The 25,541-nt window shown below is 38.9% G+C and overlaps 1 long non-coding RNA gene across 1 annotated transcript; it reads left to right on the forward strand.

The window, feature by feature from the left end:
• Window positions 1–1,682: 1,682 nt before the first annotated feature.
• Window positions 1,683–24,815, forward strand: LOC129737195 (uncharacterized). The gene is made up of 4 exons (XR_008734767.1): window positions 1,683–1,853; window positions 22,689–22,753; window positions 23,227–23,413; window positions 23,771–24,815. It is a non-coding gene; the product is annotated as an uncharacterized LOC129737195 (long non-coding RNA).
• The last annotated feature ends 726 nt before the right edge of the window (window positions 24,816–25,541 follow it).

Genomic DNA, 25,541 nt, shown 5'->3' on the forward strand with positions numbered 1-25,541 from the left:
ACCTGTCTTCATTTTTTTATTTTCTCTTGGGCACCATGGTGAGAAGTAAATGAGTGTCTGCATGGTACACTGATCCTACTTATTCTTGGCACTAATGAATACCAATGCTATGTATAGCAATTAAAATAAACCATTATCCATGGCTTTACATGCTTAGTTATTATCTCTAGATTTAAACCTTTTCACATTGAAAAGCAGTGAGCAAAACCAGTGGGAAATATATCACCAACGGACTCGGATGGGAAGGTGTTACGGCAGTGGCAGACCATTTTATCAGTACCAGTTATCACAATTTGGTAAGTCTTGAAAAGCGTTCACCCTAGAAGAGAATATAATGGCTCTCAAACATTACCCTATCATCTTCCTAAAAACTAGAATGTCTTATTTTAGGAATTGAGATAATGGTGGGTGAATATCAAACACTTTAGATCTGGATTGTCAAAAAATATCTGTAGATTAAGAGATACAAATTCTCCCAATCAGAAATTGTAAGGGCAGGCCGTAATAAAGACAAAGGGGATGATATCAGCCAATGAAGAGAGAAGTAAAAGAGAAACCTAAGGAAATTAATAGGAAAATGTGAGCAAAAAAATTTCATGCTATAGAAGGATCTGCAACTTTGAAGGAATTTTTGTTAATAGTATTTATTTTATTTGGGGCTAAAATATTTTGCTTTGAATCTGTATTTCATTTTGTTTCGAGTGCCCTTTGATTTATATGATAAAGGTATATTATTGAACATGCTATGAAGTGTAAACCACTGATGTAGAAGAGTCTATGGACAAAGTCCGTGCTAGCAGGAAATGACAGAAGGCAGCCGAGGAAGTGCTGCGAAAGGTTAGATCAGGTGGTTTCAAAGGTTTTATGAGAAACAGGATAAGAGCAGAGAAGTAAGAAAAGCCTAACCTTTCTTTTGGAAAGAGAGCAACAGAGAAATTTTATGTATTCTGTGCTAGTCCTCAGTTAGGCTCGGGTTAACATTAAGAGCAATCATATGCAGTTGTCCTGGTTTCAGCTGGGACAGGGTTAATTTTCTGCCTAGCAGCTGGCCGGTGCAGTGCTGGGATTCGGTGTGAGAGCCCTGCTGATAGCACACCGGTGTGTTTGGTTGTTGCCGGGTCGTGTTTATACCGAGTCAAGGACTTTTCAGTTCCTCTGGCCCTGCCAGCGAGGGGGCTGGGAGGGGGCACAGCCAGGAGAGCTGACCCGAGCTAGCCAGAGGGTGTTCCATACCATGGGATGTCATGCTGAGTATAAAAACTGGGTGGAGATGGCCAGAGTCTGGCGATCACCGCTCAGGAGCTGGCTGGGTATAGGTTAGCGGCTGGTAAGCAGTTGTGCTGTGCATCACTTGGGGTTTTTTCCCTTTTGGATTTTATTGTACTCACTCTCTCTCTCCTTTTCATAACAAGTGTTATTAACATTATATTATATTTTATTGTAAGCATTAATTCTTATCTCAGTCCACGAGTTTTACCTTTTGCTGATTCTCCTGCCCATCCTGCTGTGGCAGACAGGGGGGTGAGTGAATGGCTGCATGGTACTTAGCTACTGGCTGGGGTTAAACCACAACAGCAGTGTAATATCTTATGTCACTTTTTCTTGGTATGACTCATGACTATAAGCCTTAAAGGTAAAGAGATCTGAGATAAGGTCTTTTTTGCTCGTATCTGTCTCTTCTCATCTTAAATGGTCCTGCTCAGAAAGTCACAATATAGACAGTAGTCTTTGCAATAAGACCTAAACAGTTCATTTGGGCTCTTCTTATTTTTTGCCCTGCTGACATCTTTAACTATTTATAATGTGCTTTGCAAGCAATGCCCTTCTCGAATCAGCAAAGAGCACATATTCAGGTAAGAATTGTTTTTTCCCTATCTAAAGACGCTGTGTTCCAGTTCTGATTTCGGTTTAAATTCATATTCAGACTGTGTATACTTTTTGGATTTGTTTTTTACATGAATAGTGTCTGGGTCACTAGTTTGCACAAAAATCACACTTTTAAAAAGGAGAGAATGCAAAAAGAAACTCAGTGGGCTGCTCCAGAATCACCTTTTTTGCAGCGAAAAATAATCAGGGAAAAGCAGCTTTTAAAACACCTGATTTTTTTTCTACCAGTATTAAAATTAACTAAATTGATTAACACAATGATTTCACTTGACAAAAGTGTGTTGGGAAAGTCTTGGTTACAAAAGCACCTTGATCCATCTCAGCATGATAACTGCTAAGATGAATGAATTAAACAGAGGTGTGCTGAAAGCAAACAAAATTGCAAAATAAATAAATCCTTTGTCAGAGTTTACAAGCTCTGAGCCACATTAAGCTTTGTATACAGTTTGGCCCAATGCTTAAATACCTGTATGATGACATATTGAGGTTAGAGTTCCCAGTGAAGCGATGTTGTGTATCTGACAACATTTATATTGATTTTATCACCAGATAGCTGCAATGTGACAACTGATGGATTATAGGGAACACACTTCGTTAACTCTGTATGCCTGTATCTTGCAAGCAGTCTTTTTAATCTGCTCACTTTTTAACACCCCACTCAATAATTTCTCTCAAGAGCATGTGTGTCTGGATTGTCCTTTAATGATTTTTCCAAATGGGGAAATCAATGGTATTAAATACTCAAGGAATGGGATGTAAATAAGCAGCTATAAATTTAAGTATATCATTTTTATGCTATTTTTGATCCAATGATACAGTATAGAAGCCTGCATATTTTTATATCGATGACTGTTCTTCCCATTTTTATAATAACTCTTTTGAAAATTTTATTATTTTCTTCACTATTTCAGTAATATATTTAATTGCAGTTTGCTTGAAGAGAAGAACAACAATGAACAGAAAAAAAGGATTTACATTTAAGGAACTCGAAATTACATTCTGTGCTTAACTGTATTTTGTTAGATGACTTGTAACCAAACTTGAAACCAAGGAAATGAGCATCAGGGATAACAAATTAATAATCCAACTAATTGGCAACATCATCATGTTTTGCTAGGCATTGTCATCACGTCGGGAAAATTTTCAAACTAGAGGCACCTGGTGATAAAACAGACCTGTGTCGTTTTCTATTTCTGGTTTATATGTTTTTGCTACTTGAAACACATGCATTTAATTGCTTCAAACAGTGGGACTCCAACATTATTCTGATGACTACTGAACTGTTAAATTGATCAGAGCACTGAGAATATGTATATGTTTTTAAATCAACCTACTGGCAAATTTCCTTTGCTTTAATGCTTCCTCATTACCCTTAATTAAATCCTTTTCTTATTCATTGCCTCCCAAATTGTATCAGTAACCCCTCTCTTTCTCATCTTGGTAGTGCCTCCAAAATTTACAAAAATTAATGGCTCTTCAAGCTTTTAAACACTTTGGGCAAAATTCACCACATGTAATTTCATTGGGAACAGATGGAGCTGCACCAGGAATGAATTTGGCTGTTAGGAGTTACTGGGTGACCTGAGGACTAAGCTATTTATGCATTCTTGTTTTGCAAATCTGATTTCTCCAGCAATGTAGAGAAAGATAAAGAAGCAAACCCAAAATGCTTAAGATGTTATGATCTCTGCAAGTTGTAGCCTACCCTCAATTCACACGTTCACAACGCCCAGTGACGGTGATGAGAAGTCTGCCATGGATCAGGGATACTCATAAACCTGTGTGTGTTGCTTGGTTGAAGCATCTATTTATCTAAATATATTTAAAGCTCTTTCCCTACAGACATTTTTACTACCTGGTATGTGTGTTGGAATTGAATCACTACTACCTTATTTTAGTTTTATGCCTTCGTAATGACATTAAAAGTAACACTTACTCAACATAAAACTAGAGAAAAGTGATGGTGAATCAGGTCCAATTCACGGGGTTTTTTTTGCTCATGAAAAAGGTGGGAAGTATCCGAGCACGAAAGAACCAAACAATTGCAAAAAGTAGTAGCTTTCCCTACATGTAGCTCTCCTTTACATTTTCTCTTCTTTTGCTTTTGGCTTGTCTTTTGGGTGTTTTTTTGTTTGTTTGTTTTACTCCATAACATCTTGGAAAAATATTGACTTGGAAACATAAAAAACAATCTTATTGAAAGCTTTACTTTGACAATAAAATATATGCATAGCACAATTCCTGGAAAAGCAAAATGACAGAGAAGCAATATGCCTGATTAATTTTGAAACATTTAAAACAATCAATTGAAAACCTTTTAAAGCAACACCTTCTGATGAAACATAGCACTTTACAACATCAAAATAGCTTGTAGATACATTTTTGAACTGGAAAACCTGGAAATGTTCTTGGTAAACTGCAAACAAATTGCTCTGAGGTTCTGGAAATACAGAATGACACTCATTATAGAAAAGACTACATATTACTCAATCTGGTCCAGGAGAAGGGGAAAAGTATGACAGCTGGCTTTGTGGGCACTTGGGCACATTTCCATCCAGAAGGCTGTCAGGCAAACCCAACTTCCTTGTTATAATTAAATTACGTGATATATTTTGTTGAAGAGTCACCTCTATTGGTTTTTAAACATAATGAATTGTTTTGAGGGCCCAAAATGCTGTCAGTTTAGAAAATTACATGTTTTCCACTTTGTACTTCACTGTTATTTGAAAAAATTAATCATAGGGAAGATTCTTTGTTTAACAGAGTAAAGCTAGAAACCCGTCATTTAAGCAAATGGCTTGCTAGGATTGATTTATAGATATTATAAAATATAACATAACGACATGTAACAAAATTTTATTACACAGTAAGGTTAATTTAAATTATGATTTGTTCTCCCTGATAGACAATGGGAGATACTTGCCTTCAGTAACTGCTGCAGTGTCTGACACCAGCACTTCAATGAACTGTAGCATTCTGAAAATGAAACAATTAGCTACCCTAAAGATAGAAAGTCTAAGTGATTTACTAGGTTTTAGAGGTATGTGTTGTTCAAATGCAATTACTACAATATATACTGAAAATCTGCTACCTCACAGCAGACAAAAAGTTAGTAGTGCACAGAAGAGGAATTGAAGAAAAAAACATATGAAACAATGTTTGGTATTTGGCAGGTTATTTCACCATGTGGAAGAGCAAGTGGTGGCAAGACGACTGCTCTAATACAGATGGGCAACATCCCAGACGAGACCCAGATTTCTTCCTGCAGACGAGAGCCAGAGATAGCTCTTTTGGCTTTGAACAGACTCAGAAGCTTGCAACTGAGCCAGGGGGGTCTCTTGCTCTGCCTCCTTCCCTTACCTTTAAAGGGGATGAACTGGTTTGGGGCTTCCGCGAGAGCATTCCTGGAAAACTCCCAGCACTCACTGTCTCCTTTATCCTCCATGGAAGCTTCCCATAGAATCCCTCCCAGCCGAGCTCTGAGCAAGCTGAAGTTTGCTCTTCTAAACTCTAACCCCTTTGTCTTAGTAGCAACCTTCAGCATGCGCGGCAGGAGCCCAGACTCCACGACCCCGTCACCGCTGCAGCCAAGGCTGTCACTAACGGGGCACTACAAAGCGGGTTCTCCTGGTTTGCGAGCAGCGGTTCCAGCAGTGCCTCATTCCTGGCTGGCACAGCCAACAGCCCTGTGAGGGAGCAGTCCTCTGCGCCTCCCAGGAACCTGATGGATGACGTGCCAGCTGCTGCGCTCTTCTTCCAGCAAACGTCTGTGTGGCTGAAGTCACCCATAAGAACCAGGTTCCGGTGACCCGAAGCTCCCTTAAGTGACCCAGGTATTGTCTTGTTGGCCTTGTTGTCTTGGTTTGGAGGTCAGCAGCAGATACCTACTGTAAGAACCCCCTTGGAAACAACTCTCTGGTCTTGACCCAGAGGCATTTGATAGGGCTTCCACAATCACTGTAGCTGACTTTTATACATCCAAGGTTCCCCTTAACATAGAGCATGACTCCTCTTCCTCTTCTTCCCTACCTGTCTTTACAAAACAGCCTATACCCATCCATCGCAATCCTCCAGTCACATGAGTTGTCCCACCATGTTTCAGTTATTCCTATGATATAGCTTTCTGACTGGGCATGGAGCTCCAGTTCCTCCTGTTCGTTTCCCAGGCTGCATGCATTGGTGTACATACACTTGAGGTGGTTGGTCTTCTGGCTCTCATCTTGGGAGGCAGCTAAGGAACATGTCTCACTGCTCTGCCTGGCCTGGCTTATTCCCCAGTTGGTTGCAATGGCATGAACGTTGCCGCTTTGGACCCTGCCCCTCAAGTTCTTCAGTTTAAAGCCTGTTTCACCAAGTTGCCTAGCCTGCTGCCAAAGATTCCCTTGCCTTTTCTAAAAAGGTGGATCCTCTCCCTCCCTAACAAGCCACAATCAGTGAAGAATGTCCTGTTGTCATAAAACCCAAAAACCTCATGACGGCACCAGTCACAAAGTCAGAGGCTTATTTGCATTATATGCTTATTTCTGGCTGCACCCTTTCCTCTATCTGGTAAAATGGTAACTTGGCCACCAACACTTTTTGCTTACTTGCACACCCAGGACTTTGTGGTCTTCCTTGGTTTTGTCCAGGTTCTGGCTTGCGGTGTCATTCATGTCCACATGAAAGAATATCAATGACTAGTAGTCTGTGCTCTTGACAAGTTGTGGCATCCTCTCTGCAATATCTTGGACCTTAGCTCCTGGAAGGCAGCATACCTCTCGTGACCCCCTGTCAGGCGAGCAGACAGCTGCCTCAGAGCTCCTTATCAAGGAGTCACCCACTGTGAGCACTTATTTCTTTTTGTGGTATCCACTGTGAGCTGCTGGTACAGTTTCTCCTTGAAGACCTTGCTCGTGGGTGTCTACAGCTGTTAAAGCTTTAACTGATTTTCGTTGTAATGTTGGAGGGTGGGGACTGAAGCAGAGTCCTGCTTTTGTGGGTCACCAGGGTCCAAGGTGCCTCATTCTCTGTGGTGTCCACCACAGGAGCATGGTTCTGAAACCACTTATCTATCTTAATCTCAGTCCCTCTAATAATTTGCAGTCTTTAAACTGTTTGCATCAACTCAGCCACCTGATACAACGGATCATCAACCTGTGCACATCTTTTTCAGGTACTTACCTTTTCTCCAGGAGAAGGCTCTGGGCATTCATTGCAACCCACCATCTATCTGTACTGCAGTCTCCTTCCTTACCAGTTCCATCTGGGTGGAAGCATCAGACATCTCAGGGGCTTTCTCTGTAGAAACACTGGTTTTAATTTGGAGGCAAGTGTCCATGCACCATTATGGCAGAGACCTTGAGTATTTGGAAGGACAAATATAAGAGCTGCCTTTCAAACACGGTTTGCTCTCACCTTTTTTTATTTTTAACTGCCTTCTGCACACAAAAATGGTAACTGTGAGCAAATAGCAAGCATTTCTACACTTACATCTAATTATTTGTCAGTTATGTCATTCCAGCAATATCTGTGACCTAACAGATTCTGTAATAAAGTATTTAATGATAATACACAGCCACAAGCAATTGGGGTATATTTAATTCTTAAAAAAAGAAATTTTGGGTAGATCATAGAATGATGCACGAATTATGATTCAGAAAAGTAATTAAATAAGCCTTTATAGAAAGAAAAAAAAGAAAAGAAAAGAAAAGAAAATTAACCCAACAAAAAACAAACAAACAAACCAACACAGGTTTTATTGAAAATGGAAGGTTTATAGGGATCAAACTCAAAAATCAAACCACATATTTTCATTATTTACAGGAATGTAATACTGCAGAAAAATTATTTCTGTGGGGAAAAAAATTAGCAGCAAAACTTTCAATAAAGGATTTGGAAATCAAAGTGTATTTGAGCTAACAAAATTCTACAGTTAATTGTGAATTGAGCACTTGTTTGGGAAATATCTCAGCACTGTGAAATCCTCCCCAAGCTGATGTACAGTAGATTGCAAGTCTGTATTAGAGCTGGGGAACATTGATAGGGTGTCTACCATGAGGGTCTGCACAGAATTTTTTCAAGAAATTACAATTCAGATTGTCTACTATATTTTAAAACTAGATGTAAGAAATACCTACTTGCTGGAACGCAGTAGACTTCCATGATCATAAAACTGGTGCTACAAACAGAAGCAGACCTTGAGTACCTCTTCCTGAATATAATAAAAGTGGCAAGAACTTTGAGATCTGAAAAAAACATTGAACTTGTCTTCTTCAATATTTCATTTTCCCTGTAACAGTTTACAAAATGATCCAAACTTTACATTTTGTTGTCGCTATCATTTAAAGACTTTGCAAGATGAGATGAAATCTCTGTCTGCATTAAATGAGACATTTCTGAAAACACTGCCACACATCACATGGGAAGGTGAAAGCCAAGACAAAATGTGAGGTCTGAAAGACAGACTCACCCATTGGCAAGTTTTCTCGTTTGCTTTTTTCCTTCTTAAGAAAGCACTAACCTTTCTAAATGTGAAATATATGAAGACTTCATGCCCTTAACAAATGAATGAGTATGAGAGAGAGAAATGGAAACCAGGCCTGGGGGAAAGTTTGATCCCTGGTTCTTAATAGATACACAGAATGCAGTGCCAGTATAATCAGACTGAGTCTGTTGGAGAAGAGAGATGTGTGGCACACCAATTACCGACAGCAGAGAAAATTGAAAGAAATTACATTCAGGGGAGTGTGAAATGTGAAAGTCAAGGAAATAAATTAGATGTTGTATGACCTCTAGTGTAATATGTGGAGAACTAATACATTTAACCTAGTTGTAATCATGTCATAGCTAGACTGCATTAGGAACTTTTTCATTTAAATTTTCCTCTCTACGGCTCTGTGTTCAACTTTTCGGAATAGAAAAATAACACAGCCACACAGGCAGCTCCAGCGTTAGTTCTGGACAGTGAAGCTACACAAAGTTTGCGCTGTGCAAAGGAGCCAAGCTCAGAATTTGTTAATCATGCACCACTCAAATTTTCTGACATTAAAAATTAGGATCATCGGAGGTTTCCCTGAAGAAAATAAAAGATAATATATCTGCTGCAAACTATGGTACGTTGTAACAGCCAGTAGACAAAAGTATCTACACAGTAAAAATTACCTATGTGGAAATACCTTTACTAGTATCAGAAAAGGGGCAGGAGTGGTTTACATTGCTTGAAGATGTGATTGGGGAGCCTTAAGTATTATGAGACTTCTTTAATGAAAGCATGGATGTTGGTTGTCATCTGTCTGACGGAAGGTTCTAAAATGGTAAAAACTCTGACTAGAGAGAAGCAAAAGACTTTGGGAAGCATCTGATGATGTAATCATATTGAAGCTCCAAATGCCTCAAAGGCTGCCTGATACCTGATTGAAGTATTTCAAGACAGTTTATATCCATTACATTTTGTCCTAAGCATTGCAGGCTTGGAAAATAGTGTCTTCCTCTTTGCAAAAACCTTTTAGTTCTTCTTGTCTTCAGGATAAACAACTGCTATTCTTTCATTTCTTCCTTGTGATTTCTGCAAATTGCTCTGCTTATGCCCCATTTCATCCATGTTGCTAATATCGTTAAGATGATGCAAAACAGCTTTCAGTAGATATGAAAACCATTTCTTAAATTCCCATCATGAATTCACCTCAAGCAGAATTGGGACTAATCTGCCTGCCTGAAAAAAAAAACCAAAAAAAAAACCAACCACCAAAAACACAACAAACAACCCAAAAAACCCACCATCAGAAGAACATTAATTTCTAAAGCTACCTGTTGGAGGTGGTTCGTGGGGGGGGGGGGGGAAGGAGGGGAAGGACTATTAAAAGACACTACCCTGTGATGCTGTGACAATGCACAAGAATGTGTCTTTTGTCCACAGAGAGCTCCATCCCAAACAGAAGCAAAGGCTTTGCTCCTGCAGGACAGTTGTGCAGATGGGTGGGAGAGCTCAGTTGTCTCAAACTTATTTCTGTGCCACTAATTAACTCCTTAACAGACTGACTTCAATCTACTTAACAGACTGGACGCAGTCACTTCAAAAGTTTTACTACGATAATGGTAGTTGTTATTTTTAATGGATATGTCTGGCTCAAAGATGAAATTTTGAGGACCTGTACCTTTCAGAAAGGCTGGAACAAATGATTGCTATGCACAGTAGTAGTGATTAATTAGAGCTCCAGCACTGCTAGACCAGACCTCACTAGAAGGCTTTCTTGGCCCTGAGTGAGTGAGCAGCCTGGCTCTAGTCGCCTGTTGTATTTAACTAAGCTTTTCTTGATCACGCTTAAACTGGGTAAAACCTCAGTGTTTCATGTCTTTATAATTCTTGCATCAGAATATATTTTCTGACATAGGAAATATAATTTTACTAAGCACATTCTGATAAATTTGAAATGTTTTTTATCAAAAATATGCCACAAACCTGCACACAATATTCAAAGGATTTCCAATTACTTTTTTTCTGAAAGTCTGCTTATATTGTTTGGATGAAGCATGCATATAAAGTTAATACATCTTTGCCAACTGTCTTTTCACAGATAAAAAAGTAATTTTGTCTTGAATTTGAAAATTATGCAGATTGCCTGTTTCTGTCCCTTTCCTTGAACCATGCTGTTTTTTCAATGAAAAAAATTCAAGTTTCACAGTTGGAAAACAGACCAATCCACTAAGCCAATCCATCCATTCTTCCATTGCTCACAGCCCAGTTTTCACACCAAACCATTCTGCTCTCAAAGTTACACGGGTTCTCATGTCCTTTCTGGAGATTTACAGAGTGGTGCTGGGTTTTATGATGAGGTGGGGCGGGACTGCTTCTCCCAGCTCCCGGCAGTGGCTGTTGCACTGGGGCAGGTTGCCATCCTCTGCTGACCTCCAAGGGCAAAGGACAGCCAAACTGTTCCCCTGCCCCGCATCCTGCCCATCACTATGGGTCCTCCTGTGTGTCTCGGGCAGAGGTACAAGAATCCTGAATTCTGAAAATATGGGAAATACATATGACCTGTTAAGCACATCTCACTGAAATGATAGAACAAAGTCTAATAACCATTCTCAGATCTATTTATTTTTATAGTATTTGTGTTCATGCCATATAGTGACTGAACTTTTTCTCTGTGTGCTCTTTTGTACAAACTTATCCTGGTTTGCAGCAAACCACAATTTAACAACTGAAAAATCCAAAATCTAGTATATCTGTATTTCTATGTAACTACTGACCTCGTTTGGAGTAGTTCAGCTGTCTATAATCTTGAATACTGATGTACAAACTTCATCCACTCGGCTGCTAAATTCTTTTCTTCAGCTTTCAAAAGAGCTATGGATAAAATAAAAAGATTTTTCTTGCAAAGACCATAACAACACTGTTTTCGATAAGGTAAAGGCAGCATCACAGTAAAGTAAATCAACCAGAGAAAATAAAAAAAAGCTGGCACAGAGAAAAGAAAGAAAAGAAAGCAAGCAAAAAATACAGAATTACATTGAAAGAGGGCTGTAATATAAGATATGGCTGGGTCATGGGAGACTCTAATTTCACTGCAGCCTACAAATGGAAAAAGACATTGAGCTTCAGTGGTAAGAAGCCCTTGAAAAGAACACAGAAGAAGCTAGAAGCACACTTAGCTCACAGCAGGATAATTTTCCTTTTTAGGTCATTGTTTCTGGTCATTTAAATCTAATTCTGGTGACCGCTAAGCTGTCTCAGAAAGACAGTCTGAGAGCCTGAAATTGTTTCCAGAATTCATGATTAAACTATCGTCTGGATCCAGGTTTATGTGGAAGTAGCCTTGTATAAAACCTGGAATAGGGGATTTGGCTCCTTCTTTTTCAGTTCTGCAGAAGGTAAGATTTCAGGCATTCTGTGAGATTCAGGTAATTCCTGGATATAATCATGTTTTCAGAAGTAAACATGCTTATTAAACTGTTACTGCTACTGTCTACTAACTCATTCTAACAACGGCAGTTTCTAACTTCTGTCATGTAATTTGGAAAAAATGCCTTTCCATAGAATCCTAGAATGGTTTTCAAACAGTACTTTAGCGCTGCTAAGAAGTAACTTTTTTTCATCCTGTACAAAAAAAGAGGATGTTTAGAAGTGGCTTCCATGATCCCCAAAACCGTTGCTTGGAAATGCCCCATGCTGCATGAGGCTTATTGTAGTGACTCTAGGAGGAGACACTGGAAAAGAAATAGCCTTCCAAGGGAACGATAATTAATCTGACAAGGCATTTGGTATCCAGTGGTGAAAGCAAACTTCACCAATTAATCAGTGTGACATCCAGAGGTCATTCACCAGCTCTTCATATGTCTTTGCAACTCTGGACAAGAAGGTGAGAAAACGCATGGATCCTAGATTCCCATAGAGCAATTTGGGTTGGAAGGGATCTTAAAGATCATCTATTTCCAACCCTGCTGCCATGGGCAGGGACACCTTCTGCTAAACCAAGTTGCACAAAGCCCCATCCAGCCTGGCCTTGAACACACCCAGGCATGGGGCATCCACAGCTGCTCTGAGCAACTTATTCCTGTCTCTCCCCACCCTCACAGTAAAGAATTTCTTCCTAATAGTTAATTGAAACCAGTTCTTAGTTTAAAACTATTACCCCTTGCCCTATGCCTGTGGAGTTGAATACCATTACTTCCTCCTTAGCACTGACCTCCCCTGACACGTGCTATGAGAAGGCTGTCACTTGTTTCAGTGACCTGAAGAACACACAGTAGGTGATGCTGTCTGTGCTGGTGCATTCCTGCCAACGGACTCTGTCTCTTACCAGAGGCAATGTCTGTTCTCAGTAGATCAGCATTTCATCAGAAAGTACAGCCTTCTTCAGACAGCGTCATGGAGCGAAGTGTCTAAGAGATAGAAGTGAAACATCACAAAGAAAGTATGAAAGCCTGAGAGACATTTGCATGGATATTTGGAAAACTCATACAAACTTGTAGTTCTCCTTTTTAGTTCAAGATTTTCCAGCATCTACCTGGAACCTAGTGCCAGACCATGTGCATTTCCCCCCGGCCAGGCAGACTCAGCCCTCGCAGGAGGCTGGTTCATTCTAGCTGTGGGACTTTGCCTTTGTCCCTGTTGAATTTGCTGAGATCCCTTTCAGTCCCTTTTTCCAGCCTCTCCAACTACATATAATAACCAAGGGAATGGCTTTTGCGGGTTTGGTGCTGCTGCCCTGAGCTCCTTAGATAATATTGATCCAAAGATGATTCTGATGAGTTGCAGGCAAGAATTTTCCAAAGTTTATTAGCAGAGAAACTGTATTGTTACTTCAAGAAAGAGTCAGCAATTTGCTCTTAGATATGTGTGAAACTATTAGAAATGTAGCTCTTTAAGCTCATTATTATCCCTGTCACACACAGGCGGGATGACAATGTGTAGCTATTTAATGCTATGTTAGAAGGCAACACTAGGGAGCGCCTTTTTTATGACATTTTATAACATTTTTCAGTATGAGATGTAGTAGAGCAGCACTATCTCCACTGAAAGGTCTAGATGCCACTACGACTACTTGGCTCATAGCTACATGTAAAGCTACAAGGCAAATGAAAGAGCTGTAGCCACACTTTGGAACCACTGCCCTCTACCTTGTCCACAATAATGTTGAGTGGATATAACCATATTGAAAACCCTAAAAAAAAATTGTGAACAACTATTTTTGCGAACTGTAGTGAGAACAGATAGTGACATTAAGATGACAAAGGATCCACACTAAAACATTCAAACTGCAGAAATATTAAAAATATGTAAAATATTTTTACATTCACCGTGCACGTATGTCAGTCCTTCCTTTCCCTAACTATGGAACCTGAGTTTGAAGTCAGAGGTTGTGAAGCTGTCACTTAAAGACAGAAGTTGTTAAGCAAATTAGAAGGTTTGGGAAGGGCTTTCCATGGGCATGTTGTCTTCAGAAGGACTGAAATGTGTTGGCTGATCTTTTTAGCTGAGTTGCACGTGTCCTTTCAAAGGGACTGGTGTGAAGAAAAAAATATAATTATAGACTGTTAGAGATATTTATCTGAATTTTGTTAATTTACCAAGTACCAGTGAAAATACAAGCCCGTTTAGCTAATTTGAACTTTCTTGCCTTTTGGAAGTCAGAAAACAGGAACCGTTCCCTGTATACAGATGAGGGAAAAAGAAAAAAAGAAATAAATATAGTTTGGACATGTCTATTTTCCTTTACGTTAAGCTACAGGATGCTAAACGGCTTCACTTATAAGGGTATGAAGAAGCTGTGGAAAGCAGTGAGTAGGGAAGAGAAAGAACATACTATGGGGAGCCCTGAGGGGTTAGGAATTTTCAATTAAGGGAGGATGCGAAAGATAATTTGAAGGAAATAAGGCATTCTGAGTTTGAAGGAAGGGTGTGCAATTCCCTCATGTGAAAGAGCCCCCAGGCAGAGACTTATCCCTTAAGGATTATCTAACCACAGGTTCGCTGCCATGTGAAACAGCTGTAGGGGAACTAATGGGATATTGTATTAGGGGAGCTACTCTCCTTGTGTCAAGTTTTTGTAAAGCTCCATCTTTTCTCTTCCATCAACATATAGGCAATCTAGAGACCCTTCTCCACCATTTTTCTTTCCCCCAGGGAGGCTGAATATTGATGAGCAGTAGTTGTGGGTTTTTTTTATTGTATGAGTAATAATAAACATGACTGCCACATTAACAAAAAGTTGCTTTGTTTGCTTATTACTGTGCTGACATATAATTACAATAATGTGGCATAATAACAAAGACTTGACTTCCATATGGCCATTTTAATCTCTTATTAAACACTCTGATATAACCATCAGAAACAACTTCTGGAATGGATTTGATTTATTTTTTTTTTTCAGTACTGTCCTTCATATATGTTCTTGTATATGTGGTAGGACTGAATGTAGCTAAAATTTCATAGTGAACTGGGACTACACTATGAAACATATTCCAGACTTTCTGAAATTATATTCTCTAATCAATTTTATGTAAGCTAGATAGTCTATAAAGTAATTCCAAACTTTACAGTCCTCTTCAGTTATGACTGTCTTCTGAATATTTCAGGACTTATTTGCTGTTGCAGCCAACCACTTTGACTTGCAGTAGGATTTAACTGATGCATAAAACACAGACTGAAACCTGGGAAATTCCTTAAAGATAAAAATTCTATACTGTGAGAGTGAACAGATGGTGGAACAGGCTGGCCAGAGGGATTATGGAGTCTCCATCCTTGGGCATCCCAAGCTGGACACAGTCCTGGGCAACTTGCTCCAGCTGACCCTGTCTGAGCAGAACAATTGGACTAGATGATCTTCAGAGGTACCTTCCAGCCTCCATTATTCTGTTATTTTGTTAGAAATATCAGATCTTAGAAGATGTCAATACTGTTTCTCCAAGAAACCCCAAGGTCCACATTCATCCCACATAGTTTCAGTCAGTTCAGATAAAAATCTAGATGCTGCTGCAGTTTTTACCAATACAGAGAGAAGCACATCCAGAAGAAAGCTGAAATCTGCTTTAGCATAAACACTCCAAAACAAGGGCAGGTACAGCAAAAGCACTAATATTATGTTCCAGTTTTGGAATAGCTATTGCTTTTGAAAGACTATCTAGAAAAGTTACTTCTCACAAGATTAGAGACTAAGGTTTTCATCTCATATTCCTAGTTCAAAGCAAGACAGATAAATCTATATTTCCATCTGCTCTGAATACTTTCTTGTCAAGGCTGTAGAGTTGTCTTTGATGGGTACATGAATGCAAGCTATGTATCAAGGCAACATCATGAACAATATATATCACTTCCAAATGCTTCTCTGCATTTCAAATTATGCCAATTAATTGACAATTCATACAAAAAAATCATGTCAGACACAGATTTCCCAACTAATTCAAGTCCATGTGCAAGTTTTATTATGCATAAATCCTATAAGGGTAACCGTTGGCTTATGCAAACTTGTATCTTGACAAAAGGTTAAAATACAGCTTTTTGAAATATTTTCAGAAAGTCCTTAAGGAGAGAGACATAGGATTGATAGAGGAGATAAATATCAACTTTTTTTAGATTATTGTGATGCCACCAGGTTTTATACAACAGGTGTGAAGGATAAAATTAGTCAATTACTGAAAAATAATGAGCAATGCAAAGATGACTTGTCAGTGTTATAGCCCACAGCTGCTGTTGCACATCATGGAATATAACTATCTCAATTATCAACTTGGCACAAAGAATAATGTTTGTGAGTTGCAATTAAAGCAAGTTTTTTGTACTGATTTTGCTGTGCTTTATGACCAGTAACCTGCAGGTGAACAAAAAGTTTCACTTTTGAGACCTGCTTCATAATTTAAACCAGATTAACATTTAACATACTCCTTATGCTCCTTTGTGTATTTAGCAAAGACCTGGCTGCCTTGTTCCAATAAGCAGGGAAAATGCAGAAAAAAAAGAAACCTCCAATTTGAAAGGGATATTTTTAGAGGCCCCTCGTTCTGCCATATTTATTCATGTTGCTTTTTTACTACAGTAACAACTTTTAAAAGTCTTTTGAGCTACTTCACTGTATTTGTCTAATTACCTGCCTTTCTCTCCTGGAACTAATAATATAAAACATACTCCAAGCACTGAAATTAAATCATTAATCAAATTGCAAATTTAAATGTCACAGGGAGCAAAAAATATTGGCAGGAATAGATGGTGGGTGGCATGAAAGTATTTCTGGCAAAACTTGACTTGTGATGTTTTGCAAACAAGTCATTACTTCATGCAATTATTGTTAGCATTCCTCAGCTCTCAGGTATCTGGGTAGGAACAAATAGGAGAAGATTCAGTCAACTGCCCAGTCATGGGAAGCTTGTTCAGGACTGGCAGTGTTGCTCCTGCCACCCCACATGATGCTGGCAGAAGCTCAGGACTCACTTTTAAAACTACAACAGAGCCCTTCCCTTTCCAAAACAATTCTCCCATCTACAATGACATGGCCTAGCAGCGATGCTCACCAGACTGAGAACCACAGCTCCATTTTTTACTTTTCTGATGCTGCACAGAGCTCTGCAAGAGTGACTCTACAGTGTCTAACAGCTCATTTTAGAAAAAAAGCTTATGATGTCGTTAACTTTGGATATACACACAGTTCTGCTTCCTTCAGGTTACTAAAGATTCAGGGCCCCAAATGTAAGTGAAAGTAGTTCCTGAGCCACAGAGCCAGCAAAATCTATAGAATCCCCTGGCATTGTGCAGATTATATGCTGCGTCTTGTGGTTTGAGACAATAGAGAGGTGTTTCTGTCAGTGAGAAATATTAACATATTTTTTCTTCTCTTCATTTATATATATTTATATAAGCTTTCTATTAATTTAAAATGACTTTGAGGTATTTGTCTTTCTGCCAAAGTTGAGTGAAAACGGCCAGTAAGGTTAAGAGTTTTAGGGAAGTGAGAGAACCAAATAAATGTAAACATTCCATTTTCTTAGAAAATTAGGTTAAAATTTACCAGTGTGATTCCACATGTTTCATATAACCAACCACCGCAAATATTGTTAATTTTTATTGTGTTCTTCTTAGTTCAAAGACATTCTCACTCTTCCACCCTTGTGCTGTATAACATCTCCTTCTCCCATAACTAAAACCTGTGAACTGGAAGTCTGCATATAGTTTAGCTTTCTGGTGGCAAGCTATCTTTAAGAAGAAAACAATCTTTTTCATACAGTACTGGGGAAATTAATCCTTAATATTTAGTCACTTTCCAGTCCACTTTCAGATATCTTAGTAACCCACTCAGATAAAACATGCATTGTAATTTAAAAGGAAATGTATTTCAAGGGAGTTTTCATTAACACACACACTTCTCTCAATTAACAGTGTTCTGAAAACAATATGTTGAGTAATATATGCCTATTCAGTGGTAGTGTGTTAATACTTTGGGAATGACACATTAGCAGTCTTGTTTAGATTGAATAGTCTTTGCATGAACATTATTCATTCAAAGCATGTCATTCACAATTCATGTCAGATATCTGGTAGCATCAATTAACTGATATGAATTTGTTTAAAACAGAAGAGCTGGGTATAGCATTGGTCGTTTTCCATCTACTAAGGAAATGAAAATGATAGGATAGTATGTGACTCCTCTAATGATTTTTAATCTAGTTTAGGCTTAACTGAATCTAACCAAATTTTCAGAAGATAAAGGTCTAGCAGAGTTCTGGATTCAGACTACTACAACTTGGGAAGCAGGCTGATGGAAGATCCAGGCTTTACATTTTGTTTTAATCAAAATATTTGTTGCTGAAAAAATGGCAAAGAGTGATATATTTCCCAAAATAAACCCTGGCTCTCCAGCAAGACTGAATCACTGAGGGCTTGGGTTGCTGGTAGGAGAGTGGGCAAGACAAAAGGGTGGAAGAGAAAAAGACCTTTCCACTTGGAAGGCACCCCTTCAAAATATACACATTTATTGTCCAAATGATTGAACTGCAGGCTGATCCTTGGCAATATCATGACACTTTTATGCATCAGTGTTATGAAAGATTCAAGTTACATTGCCTGTCACTATTTTTCAGTGTCTAAAGCAAGCTGGCTTGCTTTAAAGTAAAAGAAAAAGTAACAGACAGGGACTCAAAGGCCTGTTGTCTGTATCAAGACCTGTTTTCAAGCTGAAGCAGCACTAACAGATGTGTGGCTTGATTCCCCTTTTGAGCCAAGGCAAGCAGGAGTACCATTTTGAAGCTATATCCAGTGCTTGTTTCTCCTGAACAGCATCATAATTTTAGTTGCTCAGAGTGCAACCTGAATCACATTTAAATAAGGCAAAAAGTGGTGCTATGTAATAGGAAGATGGTGGAATGAGTGCATACAGAGAAGCACCGATTAAAGATAACATCAGACAAGTACTGGTGGTGATAAAACGGTAAAAAGATCTGCAAAATATGATGGCAAAATAGAATTAGGATGAAGTGGCTAGTGTGATCTACAGCAGGTATTATCTATATAATAACGTATCCCAGGGTAGTAGGACTTGCTTATGTTTTAGAACTGGGAGCCAGTCCTCCATTTGGCAGTGCTGGTTGGTTATGCCATGATTGTGCAGGAATTAGGACCACCCACATATGAATTAAGGGTGGTACACGAGGGAGCTTTACAACAGGTGGTTGCACTGGGGTGATGCACTGCTTATGCATCTGGTGCCTGGTGGGATGCTGTCCCCATTACATTCCATGGATGCTTGTGGCTTCTGTCATTAGGGGTGGATTAGGTTCCTCCACTGCCTTAGGTGCTGCCTGCACGGAAGGAAGAGTTCATGGCTGGAAATAAAGGTTGCAAGAAAATTAAGATCTGCGCACATGGAGGGTAAGAATGAGACCAAAAAGGGCAGAACTCAAACTTACAGACTTGCTAAAGGACAAGTGAAGTGGGGACAATGGCTTGCATGCAGTAACTAGTCTGGCACAAACTCTGCCAGAACTCTGCAACTTCAAATCCACTTCAGGATGCCTTTTTTAGGATCGTTTGGAAATGTTTGATCCAACAAAACATTTTCACGGTGGAGTATTTCTTTGTGCTGATCCATTGTTGTGGTTTTAATTCAACAGCAGGCACCCAGAAACCGGATTTACTGTCATGAGGAATGATCTGTTATGGGCACCCCCAAAAGAGCATGGAAATGTAAATGAGCAGTTAAATTGCAGCTGTATCCCTCTAAAAAAAAAGTATCCAAAATATTGTACTGAAAGAGTAACTAAAAAAATCCTCGACATAAACCTTTTTAATAAAAATCCTACGAAGGGCAGATTGTATTACGTTACTGGCTAAATTACATGTGGAGAAATATATTTTAATGTGCCCAATATCCCAAAATGTTCAACTTTTACTGTAAATAAGCAAATTTAAATACAAAGCAATTATTTTGATTTTTAATTGAGAAACAAAAATTACAAAATATTTCTGAACAAAGCATAACAACTTTGTATTACAGCCCCTGTAATAACAAGTTTCTCCCATTTTGTTATGAGGAAATGGCAACACTTTAGTCAGATCTATCTATTCTTTGTAAATAGCAAGTTCCTAATATCAATAATGTAATCAATAAGCTCTTCAGTTAAAGTGGTGGATTCACATTTTAAGGCCTGGGTTGGAACTCAAACTGCCACTTCCCACAAAGGAACTGATGATCATGGAACATTGTTCTCCTATGTAAAAAGTAAGATTTACCTTAATCCCCCTCCCCCACATTACACACTGGGTATAAATAAAAAAAATCTTCTGAAAGTTTTTGCAAACGCAAAAGTTGCATTGATATATTTGTGTTCTTATTCAAGTCTGATTTTTTTTTTTTCCAATCACTTGCTTATTTTCTGGTCAAAAGTAACATATTTGCTCATTATCCAGGCTAATTAAGCCAGTACATAGCTATGGTGCTGATCTGTTGGTGCAAATTTACTGCTGCCTAGAAGCAAGGAGGAGAATTACAATTGCAAGATGTGTCCAATTTGTGCTAAATCCAGTCATGCAGATTAATTATTATGGCTTGCTCTGGGATGTGTCTTAAACCTCACTCAAGTCCATTAAGGTGTAGTTGGAAATAAAATGTTAGATTTAGCATCAAGGCCATAATTTTTTCCCCTGGTTTTTAACTAAAGCTACCTGGCCATATGTTGAATTTCATAGCTATAGAGAATATTGGGGATAGAAACCCTAGACTGTGTAAATAGAGGAAACAAAATGGCTCCCATTACAGATAATGGATGAACATTTATTTGAATTAAACATTTAAATGTGGCTAATTAACTCATTAACCTTTACATCAACAATTATATTTCACACTGTTCACTACACTGCTCTCTGCTCTGTGGTTCATGGGATTCTTAATTAAATCTAAGTCCAGTGGTCTTTCAAAGGTTTCCCATTAATTCCACTATTATCATGCACAAACCGAGGGAAAATATTCCTCAAGACTTTGTCTTCTGATAGGCTTGTGGTTACTCTCATCCTTGCAAGAGCAGTGGCAAGAGCCTTTAGTCATTCTGTTAGAACCGCAGAATCCTGTGGTATTTAATTAGTAAGTCTATTTGAAGAGTTTATGAAGCAAAAGGCATAGGAAGAGTTTTGTGACAGTGATTAAGGTTTGCACTAGCTCAAGGTGCCTGGCTTTCCAGAGAGCTGTATCTCCTTTGCCGTCTCAGAACGACTCTTCTGGGTCCTGTTCAGGGTTCTGCAGTGCTCAGTTGCTATTAAAATTCCTGTCGCAACTCCTAACTTCTCTGTGCTTGTCTGCCTTTCTTTTCTGAGTTAACTTCTAGATGAGGATCAGGATACTACTTCAGTATCTGGAAATCTTGCATTGAAAACCTCTTTTGGTTAAAAAAAAAAAAAAAAAAAGTAAATGCAGCTGCAATTATTTCAGCTTAAACCTGGCCAGTGCTGTATGCATTAAAACTGTTGAATGCTTTGGCCTCAGGTCATTACACAGTACCTGTTAGTAAATCATATACCTGCCGTGGATGAACTAGTGTAAATACCAGGTAGCTCAGCTGACTGACCGCAGCACCGACCAGCTTCTCCTGTGGGACATAACCCCCAGCAAGGTCTGCAGCACGTTAAAGCACAAGGATTTCCACAGGAACGTAAGCCAGCTTTATAATACCAACATATCGCACTGTTCCTCAGATGTGAATGTTGTCAGCTAGAGTCTCTAAGAGACAAAACCTCTTAAATAATCTTTTCCTGGAATCATAAAAAAAAAGAAAAGTTAATTACTGAAGCTCAAGATATATGATAGCTTTTTAAGTGTAACTATTCTATGACAGAAACAATTTAAGAAGTTATTGCAAAAATGATGACATTAGATTTATGTCTTCTCAGATTTTGCTCTTTTTCTTTTGGCTTTCATCCAGTTCATCAGGTACAGTTTACTGCCAGACTATCAGTCTGTTTCATTAAAATAGCTTCTATGTCTCTTTTTTTTTCTGTGTACAAGATGAACTATAACATTTCAAGATTTGCTATTTGTTGATCTGATTGAAAATATTGGACTCTGCTCCATAAAACACCACAAGCTTCCTGTTTCTGCCATTTAATACTCTTCCCACTTTCAACAGCTATCCAGTGATGCTTATTCTACCAGTTTATGAAGCTTCACATTCATCTCAGAGTACATTGTAAACAGTTCCTGAATTCAGGAGAGAGGAGTGCTGACATTTTTACCTTGCTTTTTATCATTTCTAGACTTAATAAATAAATAAATAAATAAATAAAAAATATTTAGAGTTCTATTTTGTTAGCCTAACCCAGAATTGCAAGTAGAAAGAATATAATTTGCTATAAAGAAACTGGCAATAACATCAAAATAAAACAATGCACTAAATAGTTCACAGAAAAACATAGACATGGGCTCAATTTAATATTTTGTAAGAAGAATGGCAAGTGCCTTAACGCCAGCTTTAGATATTGTCTTGGAGTAGGCTCCAAAGGAAACAAAATATCCCCTAGGAACACTACTGATTATTCAGGAATGTTAAGCGCCATCCCTTGTTTCCTAGAACACAGCTGCTGATGTTGCCTTGACCTAGCATGACTCACCCAAGCAGAGTTACAGTACAGAAATACTGAAAAATAGAGATTGTGTGAACAGGACAGTGTAAACCAGTGTTTCCAAAGGGAATTTCAATTTTCTGTAAAAAGGCCTTTCTGTTGTCCATTACAATGATCTTGCTCTGTTTGAATTTTGCATCAAGCTACTCCCAGTATAAATGTAATTTCACTTCTGTGCCTTTGCTTACTGCTAGAGGCCCTTCACGTGTTCCTATTTTTCCTCCAGGTGACACCAAGCAGGGTGTAGCAGAACGGCAGAGCACGGCTACAGTCTTGTTTTGCAAAGCTTCTGTAAGTGACCCACTTGTAGTTTTGCTAATCAACATGCTCCCATGCTTACCTACCTCATTTTACCGACATTTATAGCCACAAATTGCTGTCCATCTTGTACATTGCTAACAAGTTACCGAGCAGTGAATCACGTCTCTGTGACAGACTAACGAACTAAAGCCAAGTAGAAATACTTATGTTTATTCATACAGTATTGTCCCTTTTAAGGGTCTCGTTCACTTTGTGTTACAGTGATGAATTCATTCTGCATATAGAACCATTGCCACAACTTTTTCTTTATGAGGATTTTATTTTTATTTTCAAGAGGTTGGAGAAAAGCTGTCTGGCTTGCTTTCAATTGGGGATTCTTTTTTTTTTTTTTTTTTTTTTTAAATCCAAGTTTCATTTTGTCACTGAACGTCAGCGCTGAAGCACTGATAAGGAAGAAGGTGTGTTTTGCGACTGTTAGAAAGATTGACCTCTCTTTCTTGTAGAGAAAAAGAACTTTACTTTGAAACTGCGATAAACTGTTGCCAGGAAAGACCACGGTGGAACTGACTTTGCGAGCCCACTGGAAGCTGACTCCACACTGGTCATTATTCCAAAAGAGACAGATAACCTTCTGGTACATGACCCCCGATCTCCTATCCTTCCTGAGGAAACATTATTTATGTTTTGGGGGTAAGATCTAATGACAAAAATTCCACCAAGTTACAAGACTGTTGTAGTATTTCATCACCCAAGTCCACTCTTTCCATACCCAAAGAAAGTTCGAAAGTTAAGAAAACTATGAAGAAGCAGGTCTGGAAGGTCGAAAAAAAAACCCACTTTGTTGTGATTTACTTACGCAAAGGTGTAATCCAAACCTGTATTTCATTTACTAGGAAAATATATCTCTATGTTTTAGGTATTATAAGTTATTCTATCTACTGAATGTCTGTAAATGCACATAAACTTGTCCTTCTGCTGCTTTGATATGATTCTCAACTGCAAGGAATGTCACAGGATAAACATCTTTGGTTTGTCTTCTGCTTCCAGGGAGAGGTGCCAGGTGACAACAGCGACGCTGCCAACATCCGGGAGTTGTTCACCCACCGTACACCAGGAGAGGTTTCTCGATGCTGTGTTGGTCACTAATTAGGGCTTTGTGCCTGGGTAGTTTTACTGCTCAAGAAATTATCGACTCTACTAACCATATTTGTTGCACATTCAGATGACTTGTTGCAAAACAAATGAATGGAAATGTTTTCTTTAATCAGATTTTTTTTTTTTTTTTTTTTTTTTTTTTATATTCAAGAGAAGGGAAGAATTAAAAAAAACCCAAAAACCAATAACCAACAACCAAACACAAATAAACTCCAGGAAAGTCAGAGACATAGTTAGTGGAACAAAATGTTTCTCTAAACTCAGTCGGGCTGGTTTTATATTCCAAACAAACAAAACTGATATTTTTTTGTTTTCATTGGGTTTTCTTTTTAATGAAAAGCCACTGTTCATTATGCAAAGCTGAAAATAACAATGCTATGCCTAGCTGAATCGCAAAGCTCATTAAAAATAACATTTTGGGGGGATGTAAGGACCCAAGAGTGAAAAGAAATGCAAATCTTATGTCTGTATCGAGTTGTCTAGCAACTGGATATAAAAGAATCTTTTTGAGTACGTTCTGCGAATCCGCTAGGTTTTACATGGGTCTGTTCAGGCACCATTACCCAGCTCATCAGAACCTTCGCAAGCAGGATATGTACAACTTCACACTCCAACTAGCCTCCCCGTTTGTTCCCATCGGTGTTTTATACCTTTCCACACATTGGGGATTTTCTTCTTGAAGCCTTGAGCTTCTAACATGTCCCATCTTGACAGTCCAGCCTGTCTCTGCAGTTTCACCTTTCTCATTTTCCTACTGACTTTTTTCACAGCAGTATGATCCAGCGCTATATAGTTGTACCATACCAGAGCTGCGACCTGAACCCTTGCTAAACACAGGGCTAAAACTGTTGTGGGGTTTGGGGTCAGGGATTGGAGGGAGGGTGTTTAGTTGGGGTTTTGGTTTTTTTTTTCTCTGTGTGGTTTGTATTTTTTTTTTTTTTTTTTAAAATCCCAGGGGCACAGAAAAGGAGGCTCACGTAATAGTTTGGCTCCCATGTTTTCCAAGGCAATTGTATTTCTTTCATTCTGGTCAACGCATTTTCCCCTTTAAACTCCGTAGTAAATAGTTTTCCTTCTTTCCTCCCCACATCTTATTCAGTAAAGGCAGCCTTCCTCCCGAGCCTGCGCATAGAAAATTTCCTGACATTCAAACATGTGCTGTAGTACCAAAAGAAAGGAAGAAACCCAAACTGAAACAAAAGAATCAACACATTGTACAGCTAAATCTGAACTAAATCCATGTTTAGAGCACATTCATTCCTGTCTGAGGACAGCAGGCCAGGACCTCAGCCTCAGCTCCCCAGGTAGGGGCAGGTCCCCTCCTTGGCTGCCCTCAGCCCCTGCCTCTCAATTCAGGTTATTGTCACCTGCTGCTTTTCATTCTTCTGCCTCAGGGGAAAAAAAACGCACAGCTGCACTCATTGAGGATAGGAATTCTCTCAAGAAACACTCCTTGCAGGCTTTCCAATTCTTCCCAAGATTGTAATGACTTGGGTAAACAGCTAAAGAACTGGTTTTTTTCCCTGTACTCCCTTCACATCCTATTTTCAAATAAGCACTGCTTAGTTTGAGAGCTTTCAGCTCCCTTGCTCTAACCTAATGGCTGAGCTTGCACACGCCAGGGCATTAGCTGGAGGTATCAATCTGAATCTCACTGTCTTAA

Source organism: Falco cherrug, chromosome 12 (genome assembly GCF_023634085.1).
Source record: "Falco cherrug isolate bFalChe1 chromosome 12, bFalChe1.pri, whole genome shotgun sequence".
In the NCBI taxonomy this organism is placed as follows: Eukaryota; Metazoa; Chordata; class Aves; order Falconiformes; family Falconidae; genus Falco; species Falco cherrug.